We start from the raw sequence: 12,705 nt of genomic DNA on the forward strand, positions 1-12,705 counted from the left end.
TAATTTTAGATGAATCATGACTGGTGTTCACACATAAAACATGCAACAGTTGACCTAACTCAAGTAAAGTAAAATTCCCATCATTTCTCACATCAAAATTCTTTAAGGCATCTACTATGGATAACCTTACAACTTCAAGTACCATGTTTTTTGTATTTCTAACATCCTTCTTCTTTCTAGTTGACCAAAACTCAGCTTGTAGTTCAGTATCGTTTCTTTGAGGACATTCATCAAACACCTTGCATACCTTATTTTTAGAAACTTCAGAACCTTCATTTTCTATTGCTGAGGGCTTTTCCTTATCTTCGTTATCTAGTTTCAAAGAATTTTGGTCTTTAATGGCAAAGACAAGCATGTAATTGGTGGAGAATGGAATCACATGACTTACATCTCAAGTTGTGACTTCATTACGGCTAATTTTCAGAGTTTCATTTATGCGAGAACTTTCATCAACATCTGGTCTTCCTCTGATTTTTTCTCCTCAACATCTTCATCCTTAACTACCAAGAAACCAGTGGTGGCGTTCAACAGTGCCAGCGGCTGTTGCAATTTGTCAAACACCTGATCTTCATTGTTTTCTATATATTTCATTACTGAATCTCCATCTTCCATTGGAGGGTGACCAGTCTCCAAATAATCATAACCCATTTTGATTCCACCTATTGAATCTAGAGGTTCTTTAAGTGGTTGAAAATCTGTATGCGAGCAATTAGTCTCCACATACTTAGCACCTAAGTTCAGTAAGCTATCTAACCCAGCGACAGTCATCAACACCACTGAACCATCATAGAATTGAACGAAATAGAAACCCTGATTGTTATTGTCAATCTTATAAGTACATGGAACTTGGTAAGAGTAAGCACTTGTGGGTGAATGGAGATAATTCCATCCTCTATCAGTTGGGTTAGCGAATCCACCAGTCAAATTACCACATGAATCTCGATAGAAATTTTGATTAGTACCAGGATACTGATTATATGCATACGGGTAGCCGGAAACCCGCTGATCACTCTCCGACCTTTGAAGGTAATATTGATTTTGTGGACTAAGGATTGTCCAGAAACGACTTTGATACCATTCTTTGATATGTTACAATCTTTTATTCGATCTGTCCATAAAAGCTTGAATCTGTTGCTCCAACTGATTCGTACCTCCACTGGACTCTGCCATTAACACCGATGAATAGCCGAGAATCGTTGACTCTGATACCAATTGTAACAATTCCCACATTGGAATCATCATGAGAAAGAAAAACAAGAACTAGAAAAGAAGGAAAGAAAATGCAGAGAAAACAAAAGACTCAATTTTCATTCAACATGCTCCTAAAAGTGCCTTACATCAGTATTTAAAGAAAAGAGAAAATATATAAAAAGCTAACTTCAGGGGTAAAAGTAAAAGCTACTATAATCTTTAGGACTAAAGTGCAACTATGAAAAACTCTGCAAATATTCATGAGGCTGCATTTGCAACAGCTTCCATCGCTTGATTTTTTAGCCTGTCGGAGAAGTAAATAAAAGTGTCAACTGGCTTCATCAAATTCCAACAGCATTAGACCTCCATAGCAAGATGCCAGGAGGAATTTGAAATATGAATTACCAAGTTCATCCATTCATAGGAATTCCATATCTATGTCCCACGTATATATAAGTAATATATGTATATCCAAAACGTTTTCTTTGAACAGTCCAAATTCACTTTATCCATCTACCCAAGAACTCGCTCCATTTCAATGAGTCGCATTTGTGATGCATACATACATACATACATATATATATATATATATATATATATATATATATAACCATCTTGCAGTGGTAAAGGGACCTGCATATATAATTTCCAACCAACTGTTGTCACAGATGCGTTACGTTTAAATGCCTCATTTATCAAATTTTCCATCTCCTCTAATTAATAAATCCTCCGTAGCATACAGACAGATTAATATATATGACATTCAACCAAGGTCTATAAACATCTTTTTCTATCAACTCCTCAATCTTTTGAACTTTTACTGTAAGCACATATCATAGATCGAATTAATGGGATCTCGTACGTACTGATGAGCATCACCTTTGACATGCTCATAGATTTCTTCCATCTTATATATCCAACTTACCAGAATGTGCATATCCTCGAAGCATCAATAAATGAGTAGTAAGATCAGGTTTGATACCTCCTGCCTTCATTATTCTATACGTCTTCTCCACATTATCCCCATATTCATGCTATGATATACCCAGCAATTAAATTGTTGTATTAACTAACATTTGGGAGGATATATATATTCAAATCATTTATTTCCCGTAAGGTTTCCTTCCATGTGAGCTATCATCATTAATCTACCAAACACCAAGATAAGTATATTGTATGTTACAATAGTTGGAGTACATATTGCTTCCTGATGCCTACGGCGGCAATGAAACAGTAAAGGAAAAGGAAAAGAAGCTAAGAAGTAAAATTAGGGCAAAAACTAAAAAGGGTTTTTCAATATATCATCTGAAGCTCAATGATACTTACAAATAGGCTCCACTATTCACTACAAAAACAAATCTTAAAACTAATTCTGACAGGGGCTATAAGTATCGAATTAGAATAAATCTATGAACCTAATTACAATTTATCAAACTTGCTTTAAGAAACCTAGAGGGACTAAACTGCTTACTTAATAACTTTTATTCTATCCGTTAATAACTAACTCCTAACGGCTCGGTACAACTATTTAAGCTCCCTGTATATGCCACGCAAGCTGAAGCCATTCTCGTTTGCATCAGTTCCTCTCCCTTGAAAGCTTCCTTGTCCTTAAGGAAGGAAAAGGGGAAAGCGAGTCTTCAAGGCTGAATAGTCCTCCCATGTAGCTCGATCAGGTGGCAGTTGGTCCCATTGTACTGGAACCTGCGCCACAACCTTGTTTCCCTTTTGGATCATACGCCTCTTTTAGATTTTGTGTGGTTGGGGACAGTAAGGGCTGGACAATTCAATTATAGGGGGATGTGAGGTTGTTTCTGGTAATTCATGGCATTTCTTGAGTTGGGAAACATGAAAGGTAGGATGTAGCAATAGTTGCGGAGGAAGGGAGAGTTTATAGGCAACATTCCCAATCTTCTGTAATATCTGGTAAGGCTCGTAATACCTAGCTGAAAGGTTAGAGAATTGCCCTCCTGACATGGTGATTTGCCTATATGGTTGAATCTTAACATACACCCAGTCACCTTTTTGAATTGTCTGTCCGACCTATACTTATTTGCTTGGTTCTCCATCCTTTGTTGAGCCCTCTTAAGGTGGTATTTAAGAAGTTGTACCTTGAACTCTCTCGTGAGTAAGCTTCTATCTACTTCCTCCATGCTTGAATCTCCAATAGCATAAGGCAAGTGCAAGAGAGGAGATTGACCATATAAGCCTTCATATGGTGTACGCTGGACGGCAGAATGAAAGGTGGTATTGTACCACAACTCAGCTGCTCTTGGGTAGTACATCCAATCCTTTTGAGAGTCTGAGCAAAAGCATCTCAAATAAGTCTCCACACACCTGTTAACTACCTCAGTTTGGCCATCTGTTTGAGGGTGGTAAGCTGTGGAAGTGTTAAGACTCACTCCTAACATGACAAACAATTCTTGCCAAAGCTTGCTTGTAAAGATAGGATCTCTATCACTTATAATATTTTCTGGCAGCCCGTGCAACTTATAAACCTGCTTCATGAAAATCTTGGCCAATTCATTGGCAGAATAAGGATGAGATAAACCTATAAAATGAGCATACTTTGAGAGCCTATCCACTACTACCCAAATAATTGATTTCCCTTGGACTTGGGTAGCCCTTATATGCAGTCCATACTTATGCTACTCTAGGTTGCAACAGGTATTTTCAGAGGTTGTAGAAATCCTGGGTAAGGGGCATTGTCATACTTGTGCCTCTGACATGTATCACAACTCTTCACAAGGTCTAGAATTTCCTATTTCATTCCCTTCCAATAGAATAAAAAAGATACCCTACTTTAAGTATTGTCCATTCCTAAATGCCCCCCCAATAGTGGAATTGTACCACAACTTTAGGATCTCCTTCCTTAGTTGTGGGTCAGGCCCTACCACCAACTTACCATTCTTTCTTAGTTGCTCATGTATGAAGGTGTAACCTCTATCATTGGAACCCTTATTCTTGAGGACCTGGATTGCTGCCTTTAGTTCATCATCTAACTCCTAACTTTTCATAATAGATTCTAACAAGTCAGTTTTCACAGTTGAGAGTGTCATGGATGACAGCTCAATTAGTGGAATTCTGGAGAGTGCATATGCAGCCTTGTTTTCCTTACCCTTTTTGTATTCAATCTCAAAGTCATATTGTATTAATTTGGTTATCCACTTCAGCTGATTGCCTGTGTGTAACTTCTGTTCTAGCAAGAACTTAAGAGCCTTTTGGTCTGTTTTAATAATGAAAGGTTTCAATGTCAGATACTGAGACCATTTGTTTACTGCCATGACCAAAGCTAACAGCTCTTTATCATAAACTGATAGGGACTGGTGCTGAGTGGATAACCCTTTACTGAGGTAGGCAATTGGTTGGCATTGTTGCATCAACACAGCACCAATGCCTACATTGCAGGCATCAGTTTCAACCATAACGGTTAATGAGAAGTTGGGTAGGGCTAGAACATGTGTTGTAGTTAAGGCTAGTTTCAGCTTGTCAAAGTCTTCCTCAGCCTTCTTAGTCCAGCAAAAACTATCTTTTTTGGGAAGATCGGTAAGAGATTTACTAATGATGCCATACCCTTGTATAAACCTCCTATAATACCCAGCTAATCCCAGAAATCCCCTAAGTTGGATAATAGTTTTTGGTTCAGGCCAATTCTTCACTGCCTCCACCTTTCTAGGATCAGTTGACACTCCTTGTGAGGATACCTAGTGCCCCAAATACACAACTCTTTCTGTCCCAAACACACATTCGCTCTTCTTTGCTAATAACTGATGTTGCATCAACAGATCAAAGGCAATCTTAAGATGCTGTACATGTTCCTCTAAGCTCTTACTGTAGATTAAAATGTCATCAAAGAACACAAGAATGAACTTCCTCAAATATGCTTGAAAGATGTGATTCATTAGTCCTTCAAAGCTTGAAGGAGCATTGGTCAGCACAAAAGGCATAACCAGGTATTCATAATACCCAGAATGTATTCTAAAAGCAGTTTTGGCCACATCTTTAGGTGCCATTCTGATTTGATGGTATCCTTCCTTGAGGTATGTTTTAGAGTATATTTGAGAACCACATAATTCATCCAACAACTCCTCAATAAAAGGGATAGGAAATATGTCTTTGACAGTCATTTTGTTAAAGGCTCTATAAACTATACACATCTTCCATGCCCCATCCTTCTTTCCTACTAAGACCACAGGTGATGTATAGGGGCTTGAACTATGATATATTATCCCTTGTACTAATATCTCTTGTACCAATTTCTTAATGACATCTTTATGTACAGGGGATTACCTATAAGGCCCAACATTGGTTGGAGAGGCACCCTCCAATAAAGGTGTGTGATGATCAAACACACCTCTAAAGGGGGGAAGTTGAGTTGGTTCTCCAAACACCATGTCATATTGCTTTAGGACCTCAGTGATTGGACTTGGTTCCTAAATACTTTCAACTCCTTCAACATTTGATTCTTCTTCCTTTGCACCTCTAACCTTTACCATAAAGAACCTTGATTCATTTCCATCAACCTTCTCCAAAGCCTTGGACTGAACAACCTTGAGTTTAGGTTGGATTTCTTGTAGAGTCTGTAATTTGCCCTCATGTTCAAACTCCATTATTAGCTTTTCGAAATTGAACTTGAAGTCTTCCAATGGATACAACCACTGAATGCCCAATACAATGTCACTGTTGCCAATAGGGAAGACCAGGAAGTCACCTTGGAACACTGCACCTTGTATGAGCCACTGAAATCCTTTACAGATTTTCTCTGTAGGTACCTCTCTACCATCAGCTACTTACACTAATTGTGGCTTGATCTTGCTGATCTTGCAACCCAACTTTTTTGCTGTATCTTCATCAATGAAGTTGTGGGTGGATCCACAATCAATAAAAATCTCTAATGGCTTCTGCTCAGTAAACCCCCTAAGCCTGAGTGTTTGGTATCCGGGTGTGCCATTGAGTGCTTGCAATAATATGGCACAACTCTCAGTTGTATCTTCCACCACTTCTTCATTGACTTCTGCTACTTCCAAGTCCTCTTCCTCATCTGCTTCCTTCTCCTCCACTTCCTCTATAGGCCCCAGCTCCAATGAATAGATATGTGTATTGGCCTTGCATTTATGGCCAGGAATAAACTTCTTATCACAAAAGAAGCATAAATCTCTTGCCCTCGTCTCATCCATCTAAGCAGGGGTCAATCTCCTCCTTCTGTTGGGATCCATTCTGGCAGCAGGGGGTTTCTTGAAACCTGAAGAGCCATCTTTTTTTCAATTATTAGAATGGAGTCCACTTAATCCTCTACTCATAGAAGATCCTGAGCTTAAATTCCTAATGACTTTGATTTGAGCTGCAAAGTTGGCTTCCTGTAACCTAGCCAAGTAGTAAGCCTAGGGAAAGGTGCTTGGGTTCCCCCACTCTGACAGCATTGCTCAGCTCTGGTTTAAGGTTGTTGATAAAGATACTAATGGCATGCCCTATTGATATATCCAACCTAGTCATCACACTATTGAATGCTTGTTGGTACTTTTTCACAGTTTCTGTATGCTTAACATTCATTATTTCAGTCATGGGATCAGTGTATTCTGCACCAAAGCTGTCACATAATGCCCAAATATATTCATCCCATGTAGGAAGGGGCATTTGACCTCTGCTTCTCATGTATCCAAAATGCCACTGTAGGGCATTACCCTCAAAGTGCATAAACACTAATTTCAGATTCTGCTGTATAGTAATATCTTCCTCAGAGAAGAATTGATCCACTTTATACAGCCATGTCCTCAAGTCCTCACCATTGAACCTTAGAAATTCAACCTTAGCATAATTATTAAATGAAAGTGTTGGTAAGGGAGTATTTGGTGGATGAGTGGCAGCTTTCCATGGGTTGTTTCTAGGTATGTTTTGGGATAGGTTAGGGAGTGACTCATAAGGAACTTGGTGGTATATATATGAGGTTATATGTGTGTTGGATACTTGGTAGGCTAAAGGGTAGTGTGATGGTTGATTATAGGGGTTGTAAGGATATTGAACTCGATTGGGGGTGTTAGAATGCTGATAAGGTTGAGTATAATGATTTCTGTTAGCTTCAGGGGGAAGATAAGAGGGAGCTGGTAGAGTTCTGGGCTGAGGAGAGTAAGGAAGCAGGCTGGGTTCTCATTGTTGTGTTGGGGTTCTGTAAGCTAGGGTTCAGCTGTGTTTGAGTCAAAAGTCCGAGAGAAGTCCAATTTACTCCCACAACTGTATTTCGAGCAGGGGGTATAAGGTTTGAGGTCGGAGTACTGCTAGGTAGTGAAACACTTGCTGAAACTGAGCAAGTACCTCCCATGGAGTTGGGTGTTGCCATTTCTCCTATACTAAGGGGAAGATCACTAGGAGAAAACAACTCACAGCCTTATGGATTTGTGTCCTTGCCACGTTTAGGTATTCTGCTACCATGTATAACCTCATTAAGCACTTCTCTCAAGTCGTTGACAACTTCTTCATGGTTTTTGTAGGTCTGCACTTGAAAAGCTTCGAGCTGATCTTGACGAGCTGTGAAGCTAGACATATCTGTAGACATCTTTTGTAGCATCTCCATAACCTCATTGGATTATCCAGCCATGGTTTCCCACAGAGCCAAGAAGATGCTCTAATACCACTGATTCCTACGGCGGCAATGAAACAGTAAAGGAAAAGGAAAAGAAGCTAAGAAGTAAAATTAGGGCAAAACTAAAAAAGGTTTTTCAATATATCATATGAAACTCAATGATACTTACATATAGGCTCCACTACTCACTACAAAACAAAACTTAAAACTACTTCTGACAGGGGCTATAAGTGTTGAATTAGAATAAATCTATGGACCTAATTACAATATATAAAACTTGCTTTAAGAAACCTAGAGGGACTAAACTGCTCACTTAACAACTTTCATTCTATCCGTTAATAACTAACTCCTAACGGGTAGGTACAACTATTTAAGCTCCTTTTACATGGCACGCAAGCTGAAGCCATTCTCGTTTGCATCACTTCCCTCTTCAAGTCCCGAAAAACTGATTGATACTTTATAGCCAAACCATTGAACATATAACTAGCAGTCATAAGGGCATTATATAAAGAGGTGGACTTGAGTTACTTGTTAGAAGCCTCTTTGAATAGTTCAGCTGCAAGATCAACATCCTTTAACATTTCAACCACAACAATAGCCTTGGAATACTTCCAACACAATAGGGGATTCAAGAATTACTAAAGAAAAATAAAAAAAATGAAGAAACGTGCGAAAGCTAAAAGAAAATAGGGAATGAAAAAGAAGATAAAAATTAAAGATAGAATGAATTCAGGAAAGAGTTTCTTGAATTCAAAAAGTCTATTCTTGAACTTGAATCCTAACAACAACAATTAGCTAACGAATAACTAATCGCCTTTGATAGAGAATTAAAAATAAGAGATAAATTGTAAAACCCGACTCTTTGAAATAACAAGAACAACAATAAGCCTAAACTTATCACCTTTTTTGAATACCTAGAAGTGATTTAAGATTTCGAAAAATTCATCTTACCACCTTAAGTTAGTATTGATTGTTGAATAATATATTTAAGAGTAGCCACACATAAGAGTGCAAGAAAAATCTCACAATTTTTATTTATATTAGTCTATATAATTAAAGTACAAAAACAAATAAGACACCACTTGATATAGGTAAGGGGTCACTAAATTGAGCCTAAAACACAAGGAAATAGAGTTCTAAACTACTTTGGACAACAAGTCCAACTACCTTAGGAAAGAAAAAATACTAGGAAATAAAAACCAAGTCAATTTTGGAAAGTAACTCCAATAATTTTAGGAAAAAGAAAACATAACCTGAACTACCTAGAAAAGCAATAAATCTAGTAAAAGAATATATGAAAATAAGTTAAACCAATCTAGCATTGAAGGATCTTGAAAATCTTGAAGGAAATTTGCAAGCAACTTAGCACCAACTTGCACTCAAATTCTAGAGTGCCTATTTTACCCTTCTTGCACATCAAGTGAGTCCTTTCTATGTTATAAAAATGTGGCTTTATGTAGGACTTTTTGGGCTGAAAATGTGGGCACATTTTAGGTGCCAAATAGCTCCAACAGCGGCCTGATTTGGACGTTCTTCAGATCTAGGATGTCTCTTGGGATTTAATCCACCTCTTCTTGGACATGAATTTGGACCATAAAATAATTATAATACCTAGACAACTCATATCCTTTATTCTTGAGCTCTTCTTCCCATCTAACAACTTCTTTATTTGCTCCTGAAGTCCAATGACCTTATTTTATAACTTTTTAGCTTGAGATCTTATTAAAGGTCCTATTTGAGATTCTAAAATTTCATCCTTGTCCTTGAATAGGATTGAGCTTCCTAGGACGCTATCATCAGCTGTCATGGGAGTCCAGTAATCCAATTGACTTCTTCTCCGGTCAAAAGCCTGATAGAAAACAGTCAAAGTATGTTACTTCCTCAACAAGAAAAATAGCAGCGATCATAGACTTAACATTTGGTCTTAATGTAAAAGGCAATGAGAAGAAATACATAATAAAGTACAGGCATACAAGGCATTTCTTCAATTGTGCTAGTAGAATGACATGAAATTACTATTGATTAACCGAAAAGAGAATCATCTAATATTGCCAAATGAAGAGAAACGCATCATTTTTGTCACATCCACAAACTCAACTCCATTATTATTTTCACGCCTAATTTACATAATATTATCATAAAAAAACTCACACAAATCACTCTATGAGGTCCAAATTCAATTGACTTTTGCAGTGCCACAAGTCCTCTTTGACCATGATTCCATTTATATAATTTTTTTATCGTTTTTTTATTTCAGAGATTGGTGGTTAACAGAGTTTTTATGTAGTTTATAATTGACAAATAATTAATTTCGGTAAGACCAAAATAATCATTGTATATGGTCAAAATTGAGCTTGCCCTTCATATGATTAATCGAGACTGGAACATGATAGATCAAGGTTCAACTTCGTGTAATATCGAGCTATGATACGAAGTTAGGTTGCCGAACTCGTGACCTAAAGACCGACCAAGATCAAGATCGGTCAAGATTGAGACTGAGCAAAGTAGAGACAGGTCGAGATCGGTCAATATTGAGACCGAGCAGAATAGAGACCGGTCAAGATCGGCCAAGATTGAGACCAAGCAGAATAGAGACCGGTCAATATGGGCAAAGACTGAGACCGAGCAGAATAGAGACCAGTCAATATGGGCCAAGATTGAGACCGAGCAAAATAGAAACCGATCAAGTGCATGATCGGTCAAGATTGAAATCGAACAAGAAAACAATAAAGCCGGTATATCCGTAATTTGGGCGAGAATCTTGGCGAACATTCCGGTGCATATCAAGGAAAGGCCAAATAATTAATCTATCATAGAATTCCTTTTGTATTAAGAATTATAAATAAAGTAGGACTTTTCCACTATATAAAGGGGGTTTTGATCATTTGTAGGACATTCGGAAAGCAATAAAAAACAACACATTATCTTCTTTGAACGCTTGATTATCTTGTTACTCTGTTCTTACATCAGTTGAATCCTTACTTGTTTGGAAGGTGACCGAATTAAAGGGCAAAAGCTAATTGATTTATTTGGTTTGCATTTATCTCTTTTGTAGCTAATGATAGTACTGATATATATTTATATATTTTCCCGATTTGTATCAAGTTATATCACGTATCCTTAGAGCCACATATAAATTTAATTGTTATCCATTTTTTTAGGGTAAATAGTTTGGCACCCACCGTGGGGTTAAGGATAATAGTGATTATTTGATATAAATCTCTGCAAAATACACTATTTTACACTCGCTCTTGGAAGTATCTTTGATTTCAGGATAAAAATGACGAACTCTCAATTACTGCCCCTACGTATCGACAATGAATCTGGCCACCAAGGCGAGAATAACAACATGACGCCGGGTGATCTGGGGCCACACACTGACCCCGTTGGGACTCAGGCCGTGGATCCAATTGACATTAATTCATATGTGGCCATCGAAGCAATCCAACATTCTGGTCCCGAAAATAGCATCTATGGTGGAACCCGATCTGCGGTTCGAAATAACCAAAATATTGGAGAAGACGGGATTAGCCTACGAATGATCTTCGAAATGGTGCAAGCTCAACAGGTGGCAATAGCTCAATTGCAGAGCCAAACCCAGGCACCAAGCAGGGCTGAGCCTGGTCCACCTCAAAAAATCACCCACAGAACGGGCCAGCCGTGGTAAGATCAAATGAAAAAGAATCGGGGACTAACCCCGAAATCAAAAAAATTCTCGAGGAATTGACAAAGCAGGTAGAGTCAGGGGAAAATAAGATCGAAGCAAATGACAAGAAAGTGGAAACTTATAACTCCAGGGTTGATCATATCCCGGGGGCACCACCAATATTGAAGGGTTTGGATTCCAAATAATTCGTACAAAAGCCCTTCCTCCCGAGCGAGGCTCCCAAAATGATCCCCAAGAAGTTTCGCATGCCCGTGATTCCTAAGTATAACAGAACGACCGACCCCAACGAGTATGTCACCTCTTACACATGTGCCATTAAAGGGAATGATCTAGAGGACGACGAGATCGAATCCGTGTTACTGAAGAAATTCGGGGAAACCCTGTCAAAGGGAGCAATGATATGGTATCATAATTTACCACCTAACTCTATCGATTCTTTTGCCATGCTTGTAAATTCTATTGTAAAAGCATACGCCGGAGCCATAAAGGTCGAGACTAGGAAGTCGGACCTTTTTAAGGTAAGTCAGAAAGATAATGAGATGCTCAGAGAGTTTGTATCTCCTTTCCAAATGGAACGAATGGATCTACCACCGGTCACCGACGATTGGGCCGTTCAAGCTTTCACCCAAGGACTAAATGAACGGAGCTCGGTGGCTTCACAACAATTGAAGTAGAACTTGATTGAGTACCCAGCTATTACTTGGACCGATATATATAATCGATATCAATCAAAGATTAGAGTTGAAGACGACTAGCTGGGGGCTCCTTTTGGATCCATTATCAAAGGGGACGTCGACCAAGAACAGAGGTCGAACAGGGATCGATACCAGCCGTATAATAGAGATCGTAGGGGCAATGGAACTGGGCACAATTCCGTACGAGGTGAAAGGAGAAGTGATCGAGGCCAAGGCTCTCGAGGGATAATTAGCAAGAATGGTTTTGACAGGCATACCGGACCTAAGGAAGCACCGTGATTGTTAGAATACAACTTTAATATTAATGTATACACCATCGTATCAGCTATCGGACGCATCAAAGATACTAAATGGCCTCAACCTCTGCAGACCGATCCAGCACAGAGAAATCCTAGTCAAATATGAAAGTATCATGGCACCCATGGACACAGAACGGAAGATTGTAGGCAATTAAGAGAAGAAGTAGCCCGGTTATTCAATGAAGGGCACCTTCGAGAGTTCTTAACAGAGAGTTCAATAGGAAAAATAAGGGCGAGATAACTTTGCCAGTAAACGTGGCCGGGACCATTCAAGAGATG

At 38.7% G+C, this 12,705-nt stretch overlaps 1 pseudogene; it reads right to left on the minus strand.

Moving 5' to 3' along the window:
- Positions 1-432: 432 nt before the first annotated feature.
- LOC142177138 (pentatricopeptide repeat-containing protein At2g48000-like) overlaps positions 433-12,705 on the minus strand; it is a 64,728-nt pseudogene continuing 52,455 nt past the window's right edge.

The sequence above is a fragment of the Nicotiana tabacum genome, chromosome 23 (assembly GCF_000715075.1).
Source record: "Nicotiana tabacum cultivar K326 chromosome 23, ASM71507v2, whole genome shotgun sequence".
NCBI classification, from domain to species: Eukaryota; Viridiplantae; Streptophyta; class Magnoliopsida; order Solanales; family Solanaceae; genus Nicotiana; species Nicotiana tabacum.